Genomic DNA, 15554 nt, shown 5'->3' with positions numbered 1-15554 from the left:
GTGGCCCTGTCAGTCCCCTCCTTGTTGTCATCACTAAAGCGTGTCCAGTATCTGAAACATTTCCATCCCTGGGAGTTTGTGGGAAGGAGATAAGGCCGCCAATTACACTGTACTCTTCATGTTTACCACAAAGAGCTGTGAATGCAAATAGGCTTTGAATATACAAATGAAAAACACTAGTTGAAAACCGCTTGGAGATTAGCATTAGGCAGAGCAGTATTGTCAGGAGGCAAAGATTATGCTTTCATTTATTTTTAAAACCAATTCTCATGTAATTGAAATGTCCCTATTTTGTATCTAATTGCCCTATGAGCCGTGCAAAGGAGATGTCAAAGGAATTACTGGACTGTGTTGTAAAGCATTTAGTAATGCACATTCCAAAATTTCCCATAACCCTCTCTGCTCTTGCTGTTATGACTAGCCTTTTATTAGAAAATGTTGCCCTTCTTTTTAACTGTGTTGTCATACTTGTCCCTTTTTAGTTCATTTATATCTTCTATGTAGAAGGCAATGTAATGGCTTCAGTGAAAAAAATTTGTAAAATTTGCCAAAACTACGTAAAATGTGACAAAATTAAACCCCATAGATCATCCAGTGACTGGATGTTTAGCTTTGTCAACAGAGGGAAAAAAAAACAACAACATAGGGACTGTCCCTAATAACCTTAGTTAGTATATAGGATAAGTGTCCTATACTTTATATGCAACCTGTACATTACTGTATTGTAATACTAATTATAAAGTGCAGTGTGACAGCTGCCGGATCTGTGGAGGTATGGAAATTATTTTGCTTAATGATCCACCCAAGTGGAGGGAGGTGTCACAAGGACATGTTCTTTGTGTACATATTGCTGAACAAAGAAGTTTCCCCCCCTTTCCCATATCAGTAAGTTATGAAATATGCCAGCCGTAGCGCAATCCTGCTTATAGCCGTGATTAAACTGCACAGCGTGGTAGGAAAGACTGAATTGGTTATATACTGAGGCTCTGCACAAACAGTAAGAACATTAAAGCATTAAACAGGGAATACAGGTTGGGTAAACATTATTGTCGGGGTACTAGAGTGAGAGGTTAAGGCTAGGCCTATTTTAAGAAGGAGTTGGGTAACGAGACATGATAGGGAGAGGTAAAATGTAATAGTTAGTATGAGGAGGTTAGCATACCGGTACTTGAGGGACTGGCCCACATGTCTGTGGATATGTGGAACCAACATCTGTTTTTTTTAAGGTGCTGTGTGAATCCGTTGGCTATCTGTGAATTTTGCTATTTATGAAAGGGTTTGCATTGGGAGATGGGTTTAGAGTTAGGCCCGGAAAGAACTGCCAATAGTGTAAAGAGTTATAATGGGGGAGGTTAAGGTTAGGGCTTAGAAGGGCTTTGTTTAGAGACAGCAGATCAATTGGAAATAGCGCAGAAATGCCTGACAAAATGACTATTGCAAAGCCACTGGTAGAACATAGATAACAGCACATTAACGATATTCTATATGCACTAGCCAATTCTTGGCATCCACCGATTATTGATGGTCAATAAGATGCAAATAATTTTGAGTTGATTTAGGATTATGCAAATTTTGTTTGCAAATGTATGCAGCTTGAAAATGGACCAATCGAGTTTTATCTCAGCAGGATTTGATTGGTTGATTTTCAAGCTGCATCAATTTGCATGCAACATTTGCATAACCCTGCATCAACTCAAAATGACATCTCATTGCACATTGCATCTCATTGACCATCACTAACACTGATGCCAAAAAGACCAATAACCTTTGAGTGCAGCATCAGCAACATAATACCAGCGCACCAACAACCAAATGAACGGGACTGGGATTAGCGTTGCTTGTGCCCATACATTTCCAGTGTCTTTCAGAGGTCCCAAAGAAGGCCCAATATGTTGGTTCTGTAACAAGTGAACAGCAACTTTATTTATCGCTGTCTGTTCTAACATCTTGTAAGCATAAAGCATTCAGTCTGATCATATATATTTTTAAGTTAGCCAATAAATGGTATCATCCGGATTCAAAACTTCTTGCTTCTACTGCAACTTTGTTTGGTAATCCTCATTTGGCCCTGCCCCTCCCAATGTCCCATCACTATGACAGACAGAATCATTGGCCAATAGTGAGGATCAGGAGGCAGGACCAAGCACGCCTCTCTGAAGACTGTCATCAGCATATTCGAACCATGTGGTCTTTACCTCCTCATGACCACCACCATGACATCATTGTACATTATACGAGTGTGTGTGAACTGTGTTTTTTTACAACATACTTAGGTCTGATTGATGGACTGCATCACTGAACACAGCACAAAAACACCCGTCATCTGCTATAATCCTCATTCCCCATCAGAGCAGAAGAACAGAAAAGAGCAGTGCTGGAGAAGGTTTACAAGTAACGAAACACAGCTTCATAGCAACGATTCTGATGTTCTCATCCTGGTAACCTGCCAGTTTAATCAAATGCTCACTAAATAAAGATACAGTTTCTTAATCTTTTTTATATTGCTTCTTGAGCTCTTATCTGAAGCCAGCCAGCCTGTACTTCTGTACAGCACCTCATGCCCCTTAAATAGAAGTCCAGGGTCTCTTTTCCATTTGTGCTTACAATTGCCAAAGAGGTGAGCATAAAGCTAGTGCAGAGACTGCATGGCAATGAGGTAGACTACATGCAGAGAGCTAAATAAATTACCTAAAGGATTGTGTTTGTGGGATACCTCACCTCCCAACAAAATTTCTGTCAAACTAGACGTGTCAGGTGCATGATGTCATATGGCTCAGCTAGCAACCTGATCTGTCTCTCCTTTTAGTGAATTGAACACCATTTTAAGCAGCCAGGGCATCTCAATAGCACATTAAAAATGCATATTAACAATGTGGATCATTACTAAAAACATGCCATGCTACCTCTTCTACTTACATTTAAATGTTTTTAGAGGCTCTACTTTTACTTATTGCCCCACTTCCGCAGCCTGCAATCCGCAGAAAGAGCAGGCAGATAAGTACCTGGATAAATAAGGTCAGGGAGAAGGGCAGGGAGGGAAATGGCTGACCCAAGGGAAAGCTATGTAATATTAAAACCACACTGGTGGAGACGCCCTTGGTAAGTATCGTGATAATAACTACAGCTGGTATATAGAAGGTAATGTGCCTTACCTCTCTAAATGAAAACACCAAATTAATTGGGGAAAACAAATATTTGTTCAAACACATAAGGGGCAATGCGTTTCACGGGTGCTGGCCAGATTCCTCAGGTCTATACAGTGCCTATAATAAAAACATATGTATATAGTCTGACGCCCATTTTCACATTACTATATAAATTTCTAATCTCACTTATTACTATTATATATCACCAATATAAGAAAAAATACTAGATAATCAATCCCCGTAATCACTTCTTGAAAATGTTGACTTTCAGCTAAAGACAAACTGTCAGGCAGGAAGAGGCAGGCTTGTGGCGATCTTCCCTCCCATCACCCTCTCATTCCCTCCTCTTCCTAAAACCTTTGATGGAGGGGAAGATGAGGAAATGGGAGGGTGAAAGGAGGGAACATCACATCAAGTCTGCCTCTTCCTGTCTGAAATTTTGACTTTAGCCAAAAGTCAAATTTCTCAAGGCGTGATTACAGGGACCGGATGGAACAAAGAGAGGAACGGACAGCACACAGAGGTATGTAGATCCAGCAGGAACATATATCTGTGCTTATATTAGATAGCTTTGCCTCGGGTCAAGTCTCCTTTAATGCCATAACAACAGTTCATTAAAAGTATGCCCTCATTTTCCTCAGGCCGTGTTTGGATGCTTTTAATTAGCCAGCAAAAGGCCTGATCTAAGTTTATTTTGATCTGATTCTACTTTTATATCTATTTAAGTTTGTTATTGAAATTAATTTTTAATTGCCATTTTCCCATTGCTTATAACATGTTTTGAATGTGTTAAAAGCTTTCTGCTCCTATATTGACTCTGAATTGTGGAACGAGTTAAAGTTTTAGCAGGCTTGTTCTTTTTTCCCCAGCTGTGACATTAATGCCAGGACATTTCTCCTTGACAAAACCTGCCAAATGTATTGTCTATGAAGTTTTCAGACACTGATTTGCACACGTCAGTCCCTTCCCAGGGTACTAGTCAGAAGGGCTGATCTAGCTAGACAGATACAAAGCAAAGTGGAGTGACTATTGAGCTGCCACTTAGTGCGAACGGTAAAAGCTACTTTTTCATTTAAAGCAGACCTACATTCACATTGAGGCCGGTTTCACACTGGAAACCGTCGGTATAAGAGCGTTGCATTGAACAAATCGCACAGCAACGCTAAAAATAGCCATCGGGGATCGCGACGGCAATGCACGGTAATCCCCCTTCTGGCTGCAAGCCAAGCAGGAAGTGAGGCTCTCTAGCTCAATCAAATTGCGGCAAAGCGTATTGAAAAAATACTCTTCCGCGCATGCAAGCCGCAACGATAACGCCGTACAATTTTTAAAAATATGCGTTGCCATAGACTTACATGGCTTTTGGTTTGCTGAATTGGTCATTTCTGGCAGATCGAGCCGCACCGCATAAGGTATGAAAAGCCCCATAAACTTCCATTGGCATTGACCTGCGACAAAATAGGCCAACGCAATGCGCCAATGTGAAAAAAGCTTACAGCCCGAGTCCATCCTTGTGTATTTTTTGATTTACAAATTCCCATCCCTTGTCCTCTCACTAGCAATTGTGCAGGTCTGGTGTGGGCATTACAGTTTTCAGCCACTCCGAATTCCAGCCTCCCTCAGAATCAACTTTACCCATTGAGGTTTACAGGATTTCTCACAAGCTTTCCCCTTCCTCTGGAATTGCCTTCCTAAACACATCCATTAAATTCCAAACCTCTCTACCTTCAAGCGCCCCCTTTGAAACACACTTTTTCAGGCATGCATAAGATCTAACATAGGCCTCATGCCTCAGCCAAGAACCATCTAACATGTTCCTCTCCACTGCCCATAACTCTCCCTGACATTGACTTATGCTGGAGAGAGGTTGAGTGGCATACCTTCCACACCGCCCTAAATGGGAATGGTACGGAGCGGTGACATGGCCATCCTCATAAATGAAAGATCCTCAAAGTGGCAGCAGTCACACATTTTCCTGAACATTAAGGTATTTCAAAAACATATTGTACTGACCCTTTTACTCTCAGGACACTACTAAAATACTAGTACATGCTCTAATAATATTTTGCCTTGACCACACTATGGTCTAATTTCAACACCAGGCCCGGATTTACATCACCGGAGCCTATAGGCCCTAAACTTTGCCCTCCAGGAACCCACAAACCCTCACCGAACTGCGCGGCAAGTATGCTGGCTGACCCAGTTGTCACTTCTCTCTTACCCATTACAGGTAGCAGCAGGTGTCCCTTATCATTAGGTAGCCAGAGGTACCCACAGTATTAAGTAGCTAGTGGTGCCCCTGACTGAAGGGAGATCTCGTCAGAGGAATGCCGAGAGCCAGGTGACTAAACTTCTCATTTACACTCTGCCCGGTACTTTGCCTAGAGAAGGAGAGAGGGGGGTGAGCTGCCCCTCCATCATAAGGCGCTTGTAGGCACGTGCCTACAGTGCCTTATGGTAAATCCAGCCCTGGCTGAATTACGAAGGGAAACACCTTTACAAGGTAAGATACTGCATCAGCATTTTCTCTTTCAGGACCTAATAGTAGATCGAGATACTTGGATCCACTACATAGTCCCTTTAACACTGAAAGGGTTAAATCATTAAGAAAGTTACATCAAAAAAAAGAATAAAAAAAAACAACAACTCGACATGAACTCTAAACATCTTCTGCGGCGCTGTCTAACTTGTGACTAATGAGAGCGTAAGCAGCAGCATCTTAAAGGAAATAACTGCGCGCCAGTCCCACATTCTTCATACTTGTCATCTCTCATACCTTTCATCTAAGTTCTGTCTGTGATAATGGCATTAAAATATTCCTTCCAGCAAGGTTATCCGTCCTCCCGAGTAAGTCAATGTTCTTGATAAAAGGAACGCCATTTACTCATCTTGCTGTTTCGCTTTTCTTACATGTAAACCCATTGTGCCCTGGTTCTGATCTATGTGCGCTCTATTCCCTCGTACATACAGATTTGTTATAAGCTCCCAGGGTTCCTGCGTAGTAACTGACACTCATCCCCTCACTTACTCTCAAGTATTACTGCTAAACGCAAGCCAAGAAAAACATGGGACGTGAATAGTATTACATGGTGAAGAGAGCAAGACACTGCTTTCTTAAAGAGAATCTGTACTCTAAAATTCTTACAATAAAAAGCATACCATTCTATTCATTATGTTCTCCGGGGCCCCTCTGTGCTGTTTCTGTCACTCCCTGCTGCAATCCTGGCTTGTAATTGCCATTTTTAAGCAGTGTTTACAAACAAAAGACATGGCTTCTAACCAGCGTGTGATAGGCTGAGAGAAGCTAAGTCTGTGACTAACACAGAGCCTGCAGGGGGCGTGGAAAGGGTGTGTATAGCTTCTATCCTATCACAAGCAGAGCAGCACATTCCTGCCTGAGTGCCTGAGCCCGACAAAGCCGTCAGAGGAAAGAAGATTCGATTATATAACAGAGATAATACAGCCACTGTGCAACTAGGAAAGGCTGCAGTAATCCAGATCACATTAGAACAGGTATAGGATCTTATAGAATAGAAGAAATAAGGCTGAACATTTAGTTACAGAGTCTCTTTCAAGCAGCATTGTCAGCCATAAAATCCCATTTACCCACTGCTCTGTGTTTATTATGTGGTCTACATCCAGACCCTGCATTGCAAGCATTACAATATAATCATAAATGTTTCTGCTGTAATAAATCGTATTTCAGTAAGCCTGGCTCTATTAGGTACATTGCCAAGGAGAGGGAAGCTTGTTATCCTCCCCTACCACATTCTTGCTCCTCACTGATTGTCTGAGGGTAGTTCAGTGTGACACAAGGCTGAGAAGGGAGAAGCTGTAGAAATCCAATCCATGCTGTACAAACATGTGTTTACAAAGCAAGAACCATATGACAGTACAGTTTCTAGGAGAAAAAAAGAGTAAGGGAGGAAATGACATCAGGATTGGCTTCAGTCAGAGACAGTAAAGACTGAAAATGCCATTTCTCTTTATTTACAATATAAAATTCTCTAAAATCAAAACATTGACAGTACAATACATATGTTATGTAAGTAGAACAAATATAGTCACTTCTTCAGAGGCAGTAAACACCTTCCGTAGGGTTTTTAGTACTGTTCAAGGAGTCTTTTGATTCACACAGCTCTGCTACAGTGCACATCCAGTGTTCATCTCATTATAAACAAATAAGCAGCACCAAACGATTTCATTATCTGGTATGCGCTGGCCCTCTCCTCGCTGTCCGTTAAAATGTAAGTTACACATTTTTGCTTAGCTGCTCCCAAGGTTATACATATATTGTTTTTAATTTAGGTTAGGCCACTTGCCTGGAGATCTGCCTCACCGTGGCGCAAATATCCAGTATATTATACTTTGCATGCAAACTATAGTGGAAGCCAAAGTTCCTCCATAGTATAATACATTTAGCATTTGTTTTGGACGCAGGGCATGCATTTTCAGCCTAATAGAGGTGGTGCATGCCTGAGCGATTAACCAGTCAATTGCAGCATGTTTTTAGGGATGCGCAACCTCCTCCCTTTTCATAAGTTATTTCATTAGCCCATGAGCAAAGAGAAACAGAAAGCTGAAAGGTTGGCTTTAGGAATGTCTGTACAGTGTCAAAGGTGGCTGGCAGGGCAGGATTTCTGGAAAGGCCACAAAGGCCCAGGCCTTGGGTGGCTAGTGCCCAAGGGAGTGAATGGACATGAAAAGGGGTTTCTGAATATGGAAGAGAAGACAGCAAATGGAAAAAGTAGGCTGCAAATGGGTAGCAACACATGGAAGGGGAGAATTACTGCCAATAAGAGCTGTACATGAAAGAGAGGCGTGTCAAGAAGGCTGCACATGGAATGGGAGGGCACCCCTGCACATGGAATGGGAGGGCACCCCTGCACATGGAATGGGAGGGCACCCCTGCACATGGAATGGGAGGGCACCTCTGCACATGGAATGGGAGCCACAAGAAAGTCGGCCTAGCGGTGAAAAAAGTATAAAACTTGTCTTGGTGATTGGCTCAAATTACATAGTCTCATATAGATATTTAGTTATATATTCATCTGGGTCCTTCTATGCAAATTCTAAACTGATTCCAGCATACAACAACAGCAACAGGACATTTGTAAAGTGATTTTTCCTCCTGTAGGACCCCAGTACATAAGCTTGTCAATATATAGTTGTGGTTTATGACCGGTTACAGGTGAAGAAGTCATATGATCATAAATGCCACACTGAACAGGTGGCTTTTCAGTTTTGATTTGAAATGTCTCCAGGTTTGAAGCTGTCTTGATTGGGTGTGGCAGGGCATTCCAAAGGGTAGAGGCAGCACGGCTCTGGTTTTTTGAGTTGAACTCTGGGGTGGTCAAGTTATTATATCCTGTTTATCTGAGGGAGTGGGAGGTGTGACTCGGTGGCAAGAAATCCTTCAGGTATCCAGGCAGTGGTGTAGCAATAGGGGTTGCAGAGGCTGCAACTACACCGGGGCCCCATAGGTCCCACCCTCACCTGCAGTATTAGGTCTCTATTGGTCCTATGTTTAATAATCACTTTTATAGATGCTTTCAAAATAGTAAGCAATAACAAACTGTTCCCCATCCCCTTCTTGCTTCTCTGACACCGTGTTGTGCTTGGCAGGGTTTGGTGGGCGGTATCAATTGTTATGTATAAAGTTCTGGGGGGGGGGGGTGCTTGGGGCACTCAGGGCAATGTAAAATGTAGGTTGTGTAGAGATGTGAATGTTAGCATACCAATTTTGAAGAGGATTCTCTATTTTATGGGTAACCAGTGGAGTGAGCTCATGGTTGGTGTTATGTGGCAATGGCGCGGTTGGCTTGTTAACAGCCTTGCGGCAGCATTCTCTACCAACTGCAGGCAATGTAGGTCTTTATTTGGAAGGCCTGCATAATACAATCAGACTTGTTAGTGTTGTTAAAGAGTGCGGTCACAACCAGGCTCTGCAGTAGTGGTTTGGAAACATCTGATGCCAGCAGTGGCGTAGCTAGGGAGCTATGGGCCTCAGTGCAAGTTTTTTATTACCCCCCTCCTCCCCCCCTAGCACTCTGAACATAACAATTGATAAAGTGCACCGAAACATGCCTAGAACAACCACAGTCAGAGGTGCAGGAAGGGGATGGGAAACAGTTTGTTAATGATTAATACAATTCAAAGCATCTATAACAGTGGATATCACCAGCACAGGACTTCGGCCCGGTTCACATTAGCGGTGGCCGTCCGGAATCGCCGTGCCGGAGCCGGACCGCTTGCAGAACGGACGCACGGCATAGCAATGAAAGCCTATGCGTCCGTTCACATGCGTCCGTTCTGCCGGACCGGATCCGGACTCCGGCGTCTGTTCCAACATGCGCTATTTTTTGGTCCGGCTCCTCCGGCAGCCGTATCCGGGGCGGAGCCGGACTGCACCATCCGGCCAATACAAAGCTATGAGAACCGGAGAGCGCACAACACACTGGCTAAAAATCCGGATGTTCTACCCCACTTCCTATGCGGATTGTTGCGGCGATTTTGGATGGGGACACATGGGCAAGCATTTTGGAGTGGAGCAGCAGTGACTTTAAACGAGCTGGAGATGTTGGCAGCATGTCGGAGGTGGAGGTGAGTGCTAAACAGCGGAGGGCCTGATTCCACAGGTCCACCTTCTGCTGACCTCCCAGACCCCAACATTTTTATTTGGTTTGTACTAACTTTTGCCAAACGGATCCGGATCGCATCCTGATGAACACCTGATGCAACCTGACCGGATCCGGATCGGATCCGGATCAGAACCGTACGGTTCCGATCCGGATCCGGTCCGCATCCGGTCATCCGGTCCGTTTGGCAGAGAACCGCAAGTGTGAACCGGGCCTTCTACAGACCTAATACCGTGGTTGAGGGAGGGCCCCTTGGAATCTCCTCTGGCCCAAGGGCCCCGGTGCGGTCCCAACCTCTGCATCCCCTATTGCTAAGCCATTGGATGCCAGACTATAGTTTCATCCACAGGCAGGTATGGGGTTGTCTGCAGTTAATGTGGATCTATTCTGCACTGGGCCAAGTTAAAAATCCTACTTGTTAAAAAGGTCCAGGTCAGATAGATAACATCTATGCTCATTCTCTGATTTCTAAGACAAAAAGACCAACGTTCATATTGTAAACTATGATTTGTTCCTGATTCTGGGCAACACAAATCTGACAAAGCTATACAATTCAGAATGAGGCAGTTCGCCAGCAGTGTTGATTGAGAATTTTTGCCAAAGTAATTTTCACATCAAAAATGCATTTTTTCGATTTCTGACATTTTCACAAAAAATAGCTTGCAACACTAAAAAAATATTTTAACCACAAAAAAAAATAAAAATCGATATTTTTACCACAAAAATCAAGAAAAGTGAGACAAAAAATATAAAAAATTTCAACGTGACAATTTTTACCGCCAAAACGTTAAAAATGTATATATTTACTGTGTAAAATGACGAAAACGAAAAAATACATTTTGGATGGAATTTTCACTTGAAAATCAAATGTAACATTTTTTTCGAGAAAATTAATGCGAAAAGAATATTGGCATTTTCATTTACAACTGTTCCCCAGTGGCAAAAAAAATGTGGCCCTGCAGCCACATAAAGAATTTAGTTTTACTTTATGTGGCTGCTAAAAGGTTAAAGGGAACCTAAACTGAGAAAGATATGGATTCTTCCTTTGAAAATAATACCAGTAGCCTGACTCTCCTGCTTATCCTGTGTCTATAATAGTTTTAGCTACAGCCCTTGAACAAGCATGCGGACCAGGTGCTCTGACTGAAGTCAGACTGGATTAGTTGCATGCCGGCAGGGACGTGTGAACACTAAAGGCTCATACACACAGCAGACCATAGTCTTTGGAAAATGAAAGACCACAGACCAATTTTACCCCCTTCCATGTAGTATGAGAGCCATACCTTCACAGTCTATTCTATGGAGCTGAACTCCCCATCAGACAGACATCTTTGCAAGATGCTGCACACAAAGATGCTGTACACATTCAAAAGATCAGTATCTGCAAAAGATCTGTTCCTGCAAAAGATCAGTTCCTGCAAAATGCATTCATAGTCTATGAGATCTGCAGATCTCATACACACCTTGTTTAACAGACATTCATCTGCAGATCAGATCCACCAGGATGGATTTTCAGATCTGCAGATGATTGTCTGATCTGCAGATGTAAGTCAGTTAAACAAGGTGTGTATGATGATCTGCAGATCTCATAGACTATGAATGCAATTTGCAGGAACGGATCTTTGGCAGGAACAGATCTTTTGCAGATACTGATCTTTTGTGTCTGTACAGCATCTGTGTGTGCAGCATCTTGCAAAGATTTCTGTCTGATGGGGAGTTCAGCTCCATAGAAAAGACTGTGAAGGTATGGCTCTTATACTACATGAAGGGTGGTAAGATTGGTCTGTGATCTTTCATTTTCAAAAGACTATAGTCTGATGTGTGTATGAGCCTTTAGGCAGCCAAAAGTGGGCAGTAGTTTTAACTATGGACAGTCCCGAAACGGTTAAAGTGTAGAAACATGAACAAAAAAAAATAAACAAATAAACATATATAAACAGAGACACGTCTGTCATATTTGCAAAGCAAAATAGCTTTACATCAAAACAGCTATAATATTTTACATCTTGACATCAAATACTTTGCATCTTGTCAGCTCAAGCCATTAGGTTACGCCGCATATGGCATTCGGTTCTTTATTCCTGGTGTTTAAACATAACACTTCTTGGTAACCATAAACAAGTGTTCTGTGCACATATTTTATCTGTCCGCACGCATTTTATCTGAACAGCACGCAATTATCTGCAACAAAACCTTACTGTATAGGCTGGTACCCATCATGCAATTTGCACTTCAGATCCTACTTCCAATCGAGAAAATGATCGGCTCTGAATAAATAATATACAGCCCATTGATTGTCAGCCATCAATCCCAAGCTCATAATTAATCTGTTTCTCAATTGGAAGCCGAGCGAACATGCTGAGAAATATCGATCGAAATATTTTTGATTCATTGTTGATCGATATCCAATCGGGAAAATGATGGGAAATCTGATCTAAATTTCTCTTTTTAATATCATACGTGTGTACGCTAGCTTTCTTCCATATCTGATCAATGTCAGAACTGCATATCGATCTGATAATAATAAAAAAAAGTATTTTTATTGCGCTTTTCTGTCTCGGGACTCAAAGCGCTGATCACTCGATTAATAGAATCTGAAGTGAAAATTCATGGTGTGTAACGAGCTTAAAGTGTACCTGAGATGGGCAAATAGAAAGATTTTATACTTACCAGGGGCTTCCGCCAGCCCCATGAGCACCGCTGCACCCCTCGCTGTCTTCCCAAGTGGCTACGTTCGCCTGGTATCAGTCCCGGTGATCTGGCTCAGTCACGCCGGTCGGCTCTTCTATACATGCGTGACCAATACAAGGCCAAAGGAGCTACTCGAGAGGATGGCGAGGGATGCATCGGTGCTTATGGGGCTGGAGGAAGCCCTAGGTAAGTATAAAAACTTTTTATTTGCCCATCTCAGGTTTACTTTAAAGGAAACCTGAGATGAAAATTATTAAAGCATTTATACTAACCTGTGGCTTCCTTCAGCCCCCTTTAGGCTGTTAGGCGTCCTCCCTGGCCTCTCCAATTGTGAGCTGGCCAGCCTGGTCTCTTCTCCAGTCGGCACAAGTCCTGCTGTACTGCGTGCAACCATTGTACTCCCAATGACGGGAGCGCTCTGTCTCTGCGCACTACTTCTGCTCAGGCAAAGAACGTTGCAGGCAATGGGAGTGTGGTGGTAGCACACGCACGCGGCCACGTATGCGCAGTACAGCACAACTGAGTCGACTAGAAGACGAGAGTGGACACTCTCCCAAGAGGGCAACGAGGTGTGGGCCACGAGGGAGCTAACGACCTAAAGTGGGCTGAAGGAAGCCCAAGGTAAGTATAAATGCTTTAATCATTTTCATCTCAGGTACATTTTAAAGGAAAACACAAGGGTCTTCAGTATGAAAAGTGGCATGATGAGGAATTTCTAACTTTCCAATTATCTGCAGGTAATGACTGCCTTTCTTGCTATGCTAAGCCTTTGTGACAAAGGAAAGGGCTTGGCCTACAGCCTGAATCACCACATTATGCCTTTAAACTGCTTGACGTGAGTTGAAGCCCTCAGATTAGACCATATCCTTCTGGCTGAGGTTACAACCAATCTGTCAAGCCGTTCCTGGAGGACGACAAAAGAGTGGAGGTCACACTGAAACCCAAAAAAGATTCAAGCCGAACATGAAACGTGCACAAAACACCATTTAAAGAGTTATTGTAGCCAAAAAAAGAAACTAATAAAATGACTTTAATAAATAGGGGGGTCTTGTTTTACACGTATTTGATGTAGGCAAAATTTTAAATAGAAGAAGACTTTTTCTTATGCCACCTGAAATTACATACATACATACATTAAAAACACACAGGATCTGGGCTCATCACATCAAGTAAGGGCACTTAAATAAGGTAAAACAGAGTTGACAAAGTGGGTGGGACCATTAACCTCCCTGGCGGTAACCCCAAATCAGGGGTGCATATTGTTTCGGCGCCGCACAGTTTGGCACGGTGAGAGACGAATGACGGCTCTCACCGCTGCTGCTAAACTCCGAGGTGGCGTTAAAAACTATCCCCCCTCTGAGTTGTCGCAACTCGGAGGGAGATGTAATTCGGGGTCTGGCAGCCGCCAGCATAGCATTGCTGTTATGGGGCGCCTAGTTTTGGCGCTCGGCTCTGAGAGCCACGTGCCGAAATAAGATAATCCACCAAATCAGGCTTGGGGTGGAAAAAATAATCCAAGAGCGGTAATCCCGAGTTAGTTAGTTACCTTCCCGTGATCCAGACGCTGGCAGTCATTCTTCTTCTGGTCCTTGGAGGCTCTGGATTCCTCCAGTGAAATTGCGGTTGGCCCCATGATGATAAACGGCAACCTTACTATAGGGTTGCAGCGCCACCTGGAGGACAGAGGTAGAACTGCAGCACTGGATGCCTGGGAGGTGAGTTTGTGCAGGGGCTAACGTAGTTGTGGTGTGATTTTTTTCCTGCTTTTAAGGTCTAAAAGCTCACACAAAAAAATACTGCACCGCATTTAAACCCTAAAATCTGCAAATAATCATACTGCCAGGAAGATTAAAACAGCAAAATCAATTAACTATTTGCACTCTCACATACAAATCAAACATCTAGGAACCAGTGCTATCCCTGCCATTAAAAAACAGGGTCTTAGTTACAAAAGAATACATTCAGATGTGCTTATTGGGCTGGAGTAGGCCCCGGATAAGTATCAAATCTTTAGGTTATGTCGTCTATGGTTTGCTTTAAAGTATATCTGACCCGAGACCTAAGGTAAGCACAGAGGTATGTTCATGCTGAATCCACATACCTCTGAGCATTGCCCATTTGTCTCTTAGTTCTCTTGGGTCTCCGTAATCCCTCTTTTAGTCAAATTTTCAGACAGGAAGAGGCGGGCTTGCTGAAATGTCCCCTCCTATCGCTTTCTTCTTTGATTTTTGCTTACCGGGACCACAGGAAATGCCTGATGAAGCGGGACTGAACCTGTGAAACGCATTGAAGCTTTGTGGGGTATTTGAATAAATTGTTGATAAAAAATCAACAGTACCTGTGTCTATTTTGGGGGAGGTAAGCCCACCACTACCTCCTCTTTTTAAACGTCTTTTAATACATTTTATCCTGTTGTTGGCGCCTCTGTTAACACTATCAGTCCATGAGAAACAAGGAGGTGAACTGACAGTGCCTCAGGTCATGTATACTTTAATTTTGCTAGGGGTAAAATAGCATACGGCTGAATACAATATTCTGCATTACCAGCTTTGTCACTTGGTTGCATATTTTACTAACGCTGGGGGGGAAAATAGCCTATGAAGTAAAAACAAAATTCCTCATTAACTGCTTAATATGTCACTAGGTTACATATTTTACTAGCAAAACATAAATAACAAGTCTGTACAGTTTTAACCTTCTAATTTTAGATCATCAGATAAGATCGTGTTGAGCGTCATCTAAAGCATCTTTGTTATGTGCAAAGCCTTCAGTGTTCAGCTTCTACTACACAAGACAAAGGAGCCTCGATTTTTAAAGACTTATGAGATGCTGAGATCTCGCGCTAAGGACGCCAGTCAGTGTAAATAGCAGTAACAAGCTCTTCCAGAAGGGTCACAGACAGGAGAATGAGGAACCAGGGAGAAAGCAGACAGATTAGAACACATAACACCCCAGCTAATGCTTTGATTTGGTGTCTATGACTGCCAAGCTGTACAGTTTTAAACCTTGAACATAGTGAAGCAATTCAGACACATACACTTTTTGTTTATGCTGCTACACTGGATTCCATGAGGCACAG

At 42.8% G+C, this 15554-nt stretch overlaps 1 protein-coding gene across 15 annotated transcripts in view; it reads right to left on the bottom strand.

Annotated features, from left to right (window-relative positions):
- PLCB4 (phospholipase C beta 4) overlaps positions 1-15554 on the bottom strand; it is a 459946-nt gene that overhangs the window by 375290 nt on the left and 69102 nt on the right. The gene's annotated exons all lie outside the window — the stretch shown is intronic.

Source organism: Hyperolius riggenbachi, chromosome 4 (genome assembly GCF_040937935.1).
Source record: "Hyperolius riggenbachi isolate aHypRig1 chromosome 4, aHypRig1.pri, whole genome shotgun sequence".
Lineage (NCBI taxonomy): Eukaryota > Metazoa > Chordata > Amphibia > Anura > Hyperoliidae > Hyperolius > Hyperolius riggenbachi.
This window is presented reverse-complemented; position numbering and strand designations above follow the sequence as displayed.